Here is a 10,960-nt window from a genome sequence, read left to right as displayed (position 1 = left end):
ATCGATTAAAAAAAAAAAAACAGAGTAATCACAATTTTTGAATGTGAATCATGATTTATAAAAGTTGATTGCAAAGTTTTACTAGGTACATTTTATATGACAATTTGTGGCTTTTGGACAAAAATAGGCCACAGAGAATATATTTCTTTCATTTTTATTGTCTAAAATGTTAAAAATGTTCAAGTTTTAACTCAGACATAAAAATAGAAATTCCGGTCACATACCTCAAATGCTCTATATCAGTGCGAAGGATGCTTTAAAAGAACTTTTCCTTACCTTCTGGACATAAAGAAGCGGTAAGAGGTGAACTTTCCCTCTGAACTGATGCTTTATTTAAACTATCATGAAGATCAGTAGATGTATCTCTGTCTTTTACCGCTGCAGTCGAGGGTCAGCGAAGCGTTGTTGTTACCATGACAATGCATCAGACGATCAAAGACTCCGCTTTTTCTGAAAAAGTGATCTAAATAAAAAAAAAAAATGGCAAGAATAAAGTACTAAAAACCGATCCAGTACGGATGTAAATATGTAACAAATAAAAGATGTGAGAGTTTCTCTGTTGTTGGCATAAATAAAGAATCATTTAAATACAGTAAGATGGCAGCAGCTGTTCCAGCTCTTCTATTTATGGAGCATTCTTGTATCAGCCCACTGAGTGGCAGTATTAGGTCATGGGTGATGCTCAAACGACCATGTGGTCAAAACAACTGGACAGAATGTGGCCCACAAACAAAGTAGACACATGCACGCAGCATTCGAACACTCTTTTCTGCTTCTGACAGCGGCATGACACTCTACAATAACACTAGTCTGAGGGGGTGAGAGGAAGTTGACTTAGCAAACTGTTTGGAAATGAAAGGTGGCGTGTCTCATCGGCTCACAAAAAAGGTCAAAGCAGAGCAGCCAGAGCGGGCTGGCCTCTACGGCACAGTGTCACACTCTTCCTGTCATGTAAAGATGCTGAAAATTCAAACAAAAGATACGCGCTCCATCAAAAATAATGGTCTGCACATCATAAAAAAGCTGAATTGTTGAAGCCTGACTAAACAATGTCATGTGTTCTGTAGAATTTGGTAATGGCTGTGTTTTATATTAGATTTATGCACCCGTATTGTTTAAACAGACAAGTGTAGCTGTTGCAATCTGACTTTTTACCTCATATATCTCCTCTAAAAGCACGAGTGTCGGTTGATCTGGAGGACATGAATTCCGACTCACAGCCAGCAGGCAGATGGATGAGATGGGATAAACATGGAAGGAATGACAAACTGGCAATGGACAAAAAGAACGCTGGGAGTGCAAAAACGGATGGAAGTAATGAATGACTAAAAAGAAAGCAACAGAACCGTGATTTAGCACAAGAATGGGAGGACAAGCTGAACATCATACACAAAGGGAATTTAAAATAAAATAATGGATGAAGTAAGTCAAGAAAGGTGCAGGAATTGGAAGAATTCAGATCTAAACCACAAGATGAAAAGATCACATGATCACAGCAATGTTTTGGTTTTTTTTTTCTACAAATTGTAATGAGTTCACTGGGCTTTAAGTCCTAAAGGATAAAGATGTTGTTGCACACCAACACATGTTCACTAAGCCTTGTTTCTATCTAATCCATATTGACAACATGGAAATAGAATTTAGTTAAAGTTCCTGTATGTTAAGTATTTGGTGAATCAAAGTTTTATTGTAAAAAATATTGCTTAGCATTATAGTCCCACTCTGATTATCTTTTGAGCTGTTTTAAAGCGTTCCCAGAATCAACTCTGTCGTTTTCTGGGACATAGTTTCTGCAGAGCGGAAGGAGTTCATCAGAAATTTGCACAAGGTGTTTTTTTGCTTGTTATGAATAAAAAAAAAAAATCTGCAAAAAGACTAATAAAACTGTCTTAGTGAGATTTTGTGATGTTCTGTGCTTATAAAAACACAATTTCATCTTGACATTAGAATAATTACTCATATTTAGTTGTATAACTCTGATACTTGAAAATATGGTCCCTTAATATAAGCATCTATTGTTAAATGTATATATATATATATCAAGTAGATACATTTACATAATTCATACTTTTCCCCCAAGAATGTTTTATTTTATGTGCTACAAAGGTCCAAATCCTTATGTCTAGACCATTTCATAAAAGTAGACTAGAAGTACACATTTTAAGAAAGAGTTTTCAAAATTATATGCAAATTATGAATTAAAAAAATTGTTTTATCAGAGATATAACTTAAAATCTCTGATAAAACAATTTTTTTTTATAAATTGTTTTATCAGAGATTTATTTTCTTAAAATGAGCCCTTACATCTTACTGAAAAGTTACTAGTCAGGTAGTTTTTGTCTCATATCAAGTGTTAAAAGATATTTAAATTAGACAAAAATGCTTTGTGATATTTTGTGACATACATGGATCTATTTGTCTGCAAGTGGATGCATCGGAATGGAGCAGAGTAGGGAGCTTGTGACCCGCCCAGCGTATTTTCTACATTACAAATACAATTATTTTCTAATGGATTTTTTGATTCACAAGGATTTGAATGAAAACATACTAGGAAATGCAATTTAAAGCTTACTTTTCTTCATGTATGTCCTCCATCATGAGAAAAATACCACAAGAACACGCTTAAAAGACCCAAAACACAGTTTTTATTTGGAGATTAGATTAGATTAGAAATTGTTTATTTCAAGAAATCAAGAAGAAAAATAAATAAATAAGACGTTTACACCCATAAAGACACGTCAAACACAGGATAACTAGACATTAAGAGATAAACTGCCTGAAAGGGAGTGGGAGGAAGCAAATTAACATTTCCTTTACTTTTTTATCATTATCTGGTTCGTAACTTTAGATCAGATATTTATCTTTCCAACATAGATTCAGGTTATTAGGAAACCTAGAGTAACAATAAATATATACTGATTTTTTTTTTAATAGAAAAATCATTAAATAAATCAGGTAACAAAAATTAAAAGAAATATGTACAGATCATTTTCATTAGAAAAGTTATTAAAATATTTTCAATAAAAAAGTAGTTAACATGAATCAGGTATCAATATTTAAAAGTATGTGCCAATTATTTTCATAAGAAAGTATTTTTTTAGCATAAATCACACCCTAGAAATCCAGGATCTTGGACTGGATCTTTAAATGTTAACCCCCCCAAAAAAAAAAAATCTATTAATAATTGAAATTAATTTTGCATCTGTTTAAAGCTGCACAAAACATGTCCTCGTGTGAAATTATCACACCATGTTAAGCCTTTTACAATTTTAATAAATCAATATCCATTTTATGTTTGTATAGTCTAGAAAACCGAACTTTTTAAAGTCACTTTTTTTATTTTGACATTTTGTGAACTGAGAAAAAAGTCTTTGTTGTGACATGACCTGAGCAGCATGTCAGCGTCTTGCAGCCTGGGGCTTTTCTTGGAGCCTTATTGTTTTTACCCAAAGGATTTTGTGGAAACTTTTCAGAAAATTCCTTCAAAAAATGTCACTAAAGTTGTCACTTTATTGTCAGTATATTTTAGATATTTTTTTCCTGCTGTAACGATCTATATCTAAATAGAAGCTTGAAACCCATTGAAGTAAAGTAGATCAGTGTTTGCAAAGTAAACGGTTAAATAGTTAAAATATTGAAGCTTCTTTTAGAAGCACCACCGAATAATCATATGGATCATATTTAAATCAGTAACTAACCACAGGTTAAACTCTGCATGATGGATCACTGTGGGAAAAGGTGGTATAACATTGCATAAGTGCAAAAGAGGAGAGAGGGAGAGAAGTTTTTGGCTGACTCATGTGTTTGCGTCAATGGCCTTTTAGAATGAGGGGGTGGAGATGTAGAAAGTCGGAGCTCCAGATGCGGAGTGGGCAACCTGCCTGTCAAAGAAACTTCACCCTGACGCCAGTCATCAAACAAAGCCGGGGGAATCTTTGGGGCAGCACAGGGAGAAAAAACAGATTTGTTTGCGTGTTTGTCTGCCAAGTCGGCTGATTTGTCATAAAAAAAGAAAAACTGATGGTGCCCTTTGGAAAAAGAATAAATGTGTGGAGCAGCACCGCCGGCCTGGAGACTGTTGTCACCAAGCAGCTACAAAGAACAACATCTGCTTCTTAAAAAACATTTAAGCTGATTTTTTTAATGTATACAGTATTGCCCTGTCATAAAACATGCCTCCTAATGATGGTTTTCAGATTCCAGTCTGCCTGATGCAGCTGTCACAAGTGGTTGCAAAAAGAGTTGCAGTCTTACTGGGAAGACCACCAGACTTTGTCATAATCTCCAGGGCTAGGTGCAATTTAAAAGTCACTCTGCTGCCCATCACTATCAGTCGAGGGCTCTGGTAGGTTAATGGCATTTCACTAAGTTTCCCTAATGCATTCTTTAGACTTTGATTCACGCATCGGTGAGCTCCTTTGCGGCCCATCCCCATTATCTAAAAGGGACATCACCGTCTTGGCATTTATCAATTAATTGTACGCTTCTCCTGGGTGCCATTTTGAAGCACTGAGATTTTTTTTCTTTGTAATGAATGAATGATGCATGTCTTTTCTAAGCTTTCCTTGACAGCTAAGAGTAATTAGTACCAGGCACAGAGCTGACCAGCTCTCAGGGTCCTGTGGCAGGCTGACAACACTGCGTTCGTCTACTCCACCAGCGGTGCTAAAGTGAGGCTAAAAGAAAGAAAATGTAATATATTTCCATACTATCATTTAAAAATATTTGTACTTTTTTGTATTACTTTGCTATTTACAGAAGAGGATTAGGGCCATGGAAAATTCTGACTTTTTCCCTCAGAATTCTGAGTTTAAAGTCAGAATTCTAAAATTAAAGTCAAAATTTTCAGAAAAAAAGTCAAAATTCTGAGGAAAAATTTCAGAATTCTGAATTAAAGTCAGAATTTTCCATTACCTTTTTTTCCTCCATGGCCCCTTTTCTCTTCTGTAGCTATTTACAAAGTCTCTGAAACAGAAAATCTATTATTTTCTGCGTCATTTTTTGGCCTTTGGCTTATATATCTGTGTCTATGTGAGCTAGAAAAAGTAAAATAAAAACCATTTGTTTTTATTTTCGTAGGAACGGTTTTGCTTTGATAGGAATAATTTGAGTTGTATTATTTTTACCTTCTTATGGTTCAAGATCACATCCAAACAAACGAGATGAGCTAATTCACTTCTGGTTGAAAATATTGTCCCGTACATCAATGAAAGGTTGAAATAAAAAAAAAAATCTTAAAAAAGAACTATAGAACAGACAAAATAGGGATCTTTGTTTTAAAGTAATACAATAAATTCCTCCAAGAGAATGAAAACAATGTTTTGGTGGGTTCATAGGAAAAGTGATGATCATTGTGAAATATTACAGCTTGTTATCACAGTGTGACTTTCTATGTTGGTGATTTTTTTAAATCACTCACAATAAATTAGAAGCTGATGCAACTTCACACTTTATGTGCAGAGTTTGTGTATGAAGAGAAAATAGACATTCGATTTGTGTGTGCGTAATTCTCAAGTTGTAACTCATACAATACATTTTATGTGCACTTGCAATTGTATATTCACATCTACAACAAAATTTACACTCTCATAACTTAAAATTACAGCAGCTTAAAACTGACTTCATATACAAATTTCATAAAAGTGACTGGTAACCTGAGCACAAAATGTATTGCATGAGTTACAAATCAAGAATGAGACACACACAAATCCAAAGTTACACACAAACATGTCGACACAGTTACAAATGAAGAATTATGCACACACAAATCAAAATAGACCACTTTCTCTCCATATTTTTGTCTACATCTGAACATATTTACAAAAAAACAGAACAGAAAGATACATTTTTATATACAGCATGCAGAGATAAACATTCTAAAAGCCTTCTTTAGATTGCTGAGACAGTCCGGATTTAAAGGTGAAGGGTTTTTAGTTTTTTGACACTATGGGACACATGGCCTGGCAAATTTACGTTCAAACAAACACAATCACCACAAAGTTTGACCTACTTACAGCTTCACTTAATAAAGAGGATTTCATCATATGGACGGGCAGTTTTTATTGGTTTTGCAAAAACTAATAAAACAGTTTCCATGCTATTTGCAAAAAAATAAAATGAAATAAAAATCAAAAGACCTCTTAGGTGTTTTTGTCCAATGGGAAAACTTTTTTTGGCAAAATATATACCACTAAAAGTACATTTTCTGTGGTAGTGCCACAGTCATACTTGCAAGTTCCCTTTCGAGTTATATTTTTCAAAGGCTGAAAAATATAGTGCAGCTGTCTCTTGTGAGTGGCTGTTTTTTCTGGATTAACTTGTTTTGTGGAACTTCTCGTTCACTCAGCGTGATATTTACATTTTGATGTCCCGATTTGACAAAAATCGATGGGACCATGCTGCATGTTAATCCAGCCAGCCCCTGCATGCCCCCTTCACTGATGGCTGCTCTGGATAAGGGCATCAGCTGATGTTTTACATGCTAATGTATTCCAATGAGTGCAGGGTAGAGTCCAGCTCTGCTGTTTTCTGTTTGGATATGTCGAAAAATATGTGAGGGGAGAGTTGTGTTAAGCGTGTCTGAAGGAGATTGTGGCTCTTTGTAGGTTTTTTTGTTGAATGTGTTGTCTGGCAGAGTGCTTGATGAGGCCTGCCTTTGTATGAGTAAATGTTTTTTTGTCGTACTGTAAATAGATCGTGCTGAAAGTTAAATTATTCACATGTGCATTAATGCGCATCTGACAACAATTTAGCAGGAACAAATAGCAAACATGCAAAAGTCACACATGTCTCATGGAGTTACCTTAGAGAAAATGGACTTCATCTTTATCCGTAATTCTGCTGTCTCCAATCAACAGTGGAGACGGATTTTTCCTCTATTTTTTACAAGTTTATAATGCAACCTTTTTTTTTTTTAAGACTGATATGTCCAGCATTATTATAATTACCAGCCCGACCAAATTGAATGCAACTTTTACTAAAATCCTCCTCGTCAGAGCGGCTCGCAACGGCATGCTAGTTAGGAATGTGCTTTTACTTTAATCCTGCCTGCAATTTGCAATTCCATTGGCCTTTGGAAAACAAGTGTAGGTGCCAGACAGATGGTTCAAATTGATAAATGGAAAAGATTATCCTGAAATGTGGTAACACAGCCAAAGCTTGTCTAGTTTTGGCAGCTCTGCAAAGGCTTTATAGAAAGACGAGCCGGTGTCTTCCAGTACTAACCACTTTCTTGATTGCAATGAGAGTCTTAAAGGTCCAAATTTGCATGTAAATGTGACAGAAAATTTGCATAAATATAGACTAATAATAACATTTTATAGCATTCAGTCAGATTATACTTCACAATCTGAGTTTAATTTAGAAAAATTGTGGGTAAAAATGTGTCAAGCAAATGTATCCACAAAGCTGCACAGTAAAGCTGATCTTGTATTTTTTATTACTTCGAATTTTGTTACATTCTGGTATTTTATCGCTTCAGAAAAAAGTTTTATTTCTTTGTGTTGGCTTTAGGTCGGAGTCTTGTTTTTTTCATGCTCCCACTCAGGTCAAATGAATTGAAAGAAACGATCTTTTCAAGCAGTTTATTGTTAGAAGCAGACATTATTCAGACCTATATTTAATTGAGTTTTTTGTAGAATTTATTTAAATGATCTGTTTTAGTTTTATGAAACGCTGTGTTTTAAAACAAGAAAAAAAGTCATTTTTTTTTAATATTTGGTCGTAATAAAAATTTTCATTTAATTTTCATTCACTGTAAAAAGTGAAATGTATCAAATAATAAAAGTTCTGTAATTTGTTACATGTAAAAATATTACTTTTTAATTTGAGGAAAACGAATTATCTTAAATGTAACAAATCAAAGAGCTTTTATAAATTGATCCAATGTTTCACTTTTTTCAGCATTGATAAAACGTTTCATCTTGAGGTTTTGTCTGTCAGAGGAAACATGGAAACTCTTTCTGGATTTAACTTCCTTTTTAAATGGCTCAAACATCCTGAGTTAGCAACTTTAAAAAGAGTTCCAGATCCTAAGTTTATACCCTGAATAAAACCACCAAACCTACCGTGTCTGCATTCATTCAGCCCGCTCGACTGTGTTGTGCCTTGTCAAAAAGCATGTCACATCAGAGACACAAACTCAGCAATGAGCAGAAGCAGGACCTGGATGGATCAGAAGATCATCATTCTTGAAAGCAGCAGGAGTCCCTGGTGTACAGTGAAAAGGATCAGAGGTGAGCTCTCTGGAACTGCTTTAGTTTCTCAGCTTTGACGTGTTTACATGTTTGTAATGCCCCACGATGGTAAAAAGGAGCTATTTACATTTTAGACATGTTAATTGTGGTAATCTGGGGTCTCTGTGTCGAATGTAATGACATCATTATTGGAAAATGTAAGAATGGAAAAGAAAGACCTCTGTGGGCGGTACCTCAGGGGGAACTACTCCGTCACCGTTTGAGAAGCTTTGATGAATTCTAAAAGGTGTTTCATTTTTCTAGTGTTATTCATGAATTCTTTTGTTTAATGTTTTAATCAAATTTTGTCATGCTAGTTTCTTTATGATTACTTTTTATCACTTAAGCTTTTCATTTATTGTTTTAAAGAATTAAAAAACAGGGTTTATAACATAAGTTTTTCTTTTTTGCTCGTCTTCATTTATAAAATTGTATTTTTTTTTTTAATTTTCTTGAAGTACATAATGTAATATGGATCAATCAAATAATTAGAAAAACTTTTTATTTAAGAAATTTAACAGTTTGAAGGCTTGCTGTCCCACATTAACTCAAGAAGGGAAAAATAAGAATAACATTTGAGGTTCTTTTTGTTTTTGTCATGAGAAAAATATGAAAAATATCATAAAATGAAGGAGACCCGAGCAGGTTGCCTCTCCACACTGCAGCAGTTCTGTGTCTGCCCGCCTATCACCCTCTCAGGGGCTGATGTAGTGATTGCTGCAGCTCCACAAGCCTGACACCTAAGTTCCTCAAGGGTGCCGTCCCAATGGGATTAATAAGTCTAAGTCTAACAGGCTGGTGACCTGCCCAGGGTGAACCCCACCCTTACCCAATTTCATGGCCCCGAAAGGGATACTACAGATGAAGAATATGGATAGAATTTTAGGATGAGAACGCTTGGATTAATCCACTGTGTACTCCATCGATTCACTGAATGCGTCACGTGCCCAAAGCAGAGTCCCTGATTGGTAGATGCGACCAATGGTCGGACATTTGAGCTTTGTCAGGTGTGTGTAGAACCTGAAAAGAGTACCAGAATGCCTGGTAGGTGTTCATCTTCCTTTTGTTGATTAACTATAATATTGAAATAATGTTAAAATATATTTACTTATATCAGTCAATCAATCACTTTAGAGCACATTTATCAATGTTCTGTAGAACACAATGACTTAAAGGCACATATAAATATAGATTATTACAATAAAAAGTTATAAAACACAATTGATTAAAAGCAACAACAATCAAAACCAAACATAAAATGGAGAGAAACACTGTGCGTAAAATGTCAACGCATTCTTACTCCCAACTCGTCATATATGGTCGTATGGTTCCGTTCCCCTCCGCGTCATTCTTTAAAAGTTTTTGGTGTCCCCAACTCCTTGTTTTTTGACAAGTTGGCTATTGCCATTAAATATGGAAACTGGTACCGGTCCGAGGGCCGCTTGGTTACGGGCCACAGGACGCGTACCGGTAATGGACCAGTACCAGTACCAGGACCCCAACCCAGACCTCTTTTCAGGTTCTAGTAACACCTGACACGATTAGTAAGATACCACGTCCTGAGGGTTGGGAACCAGGACAAAAACCCTCTGCATCGAACTGTCATGTTGGATTCTTTAAGTCACTGAAAATGTCACATTCCCAAAGCTGAGTCTCTGATTGCGCTACATCTACCGCCCGACTCGCACTACTGCTGCACCCGACGCCCAAATCACGCCGCAAGACCTTAGATCCTATATATTGACTTAACATTGAATCCCGATGCCAAAATCACACCACAGGACCTCATTGTACATTGACTTAACCTTGAAAGTCGACGCCACTGCAGCACAAATCGCATCTAGTGTGAATGCAGCATAATTCCTCCTTTGGACCATTGATATAGCAAAAGCAGTGACTCACAATCCTCCATAGGAATCTTCAGTTTTTACATCACTGACAGTAAACGACAGGCCAAATCCTGTCCATGTGGAACAGTGAGGCGGGTGCAGTAAGTGGAGACAGTTAGTTGCAGATGAACTATGCGGTTCAGCTCTTCCCTCTGGTTTGGGTGTCATCTAACTCTGGACACAATCTTGCTTTCATGCGGCTGTGTGTCTTCTTGTCTCCACTTCTGTGTATTGAGTTACAGCGTAACTGGAGCCACGTCAGTGTGAGGCGTTCCTCAAAGCTTGAGAGAACTTCAGATCCACATAATGGTTTCCATCAGTCTTGTGCAAAGGTGCCCATTTATGAAGGGGTGTGTCCTTTTGAGGGTGGAAGTTCCTCCTGGCAGATACTTAGCTTCTTCAGTCGTTGTACTGTAGTAGATGTAAAACACTGGTGACAAATGGTAACTGTCAGCAGCCTGAGGTATCTGGGATATTTCACATTAGCAAATCACTTCATTTTCTTCAATTCCGCTAAACTAGTTTCTGATCTCAGTAATTTTTCCTTGACCTTTTCTCCATTGCTAATGGAGTAATAAGCTTCTGGATTCTGTCAAATGGAGTAGCGCATACAGCATTAAATCTGCCGCCTAATATTTCATAAAGTTGCTGGCATATTATAAGAAGGGTTTTATTTACTTCTTATTCCAGTGGTTCAGCTAATGTTTTGGTAGGGGGGTTTAGTTTTAAAAGCCACCCCCAAATGAAACATTACTGTGACCCTGAGTGGAAAAACCAGACTGAACTTGTGGCAATACTTAATGTGTAGTCTTCAGCTGAGAGATGCCCTGCACATGC

This window comes from Oryzias melastigma, linkage group LG4 (assembly GCF_002922805.2).
Source record: "Oryzias melastigma strain HK-1 linkage group LG4, ASM292280v2, whole genome shotgun sequence".
In the NCBI taxonomy this organism is placed as follows: Eukaryota; Metazoa; Chordata; class Actinopteri; order Beloniformes; family Adrianichthyidae; genus Oryzias; species Oryzias melastigma.
This window is presented reverse-complemented; position numbering follows the sequence as displayed.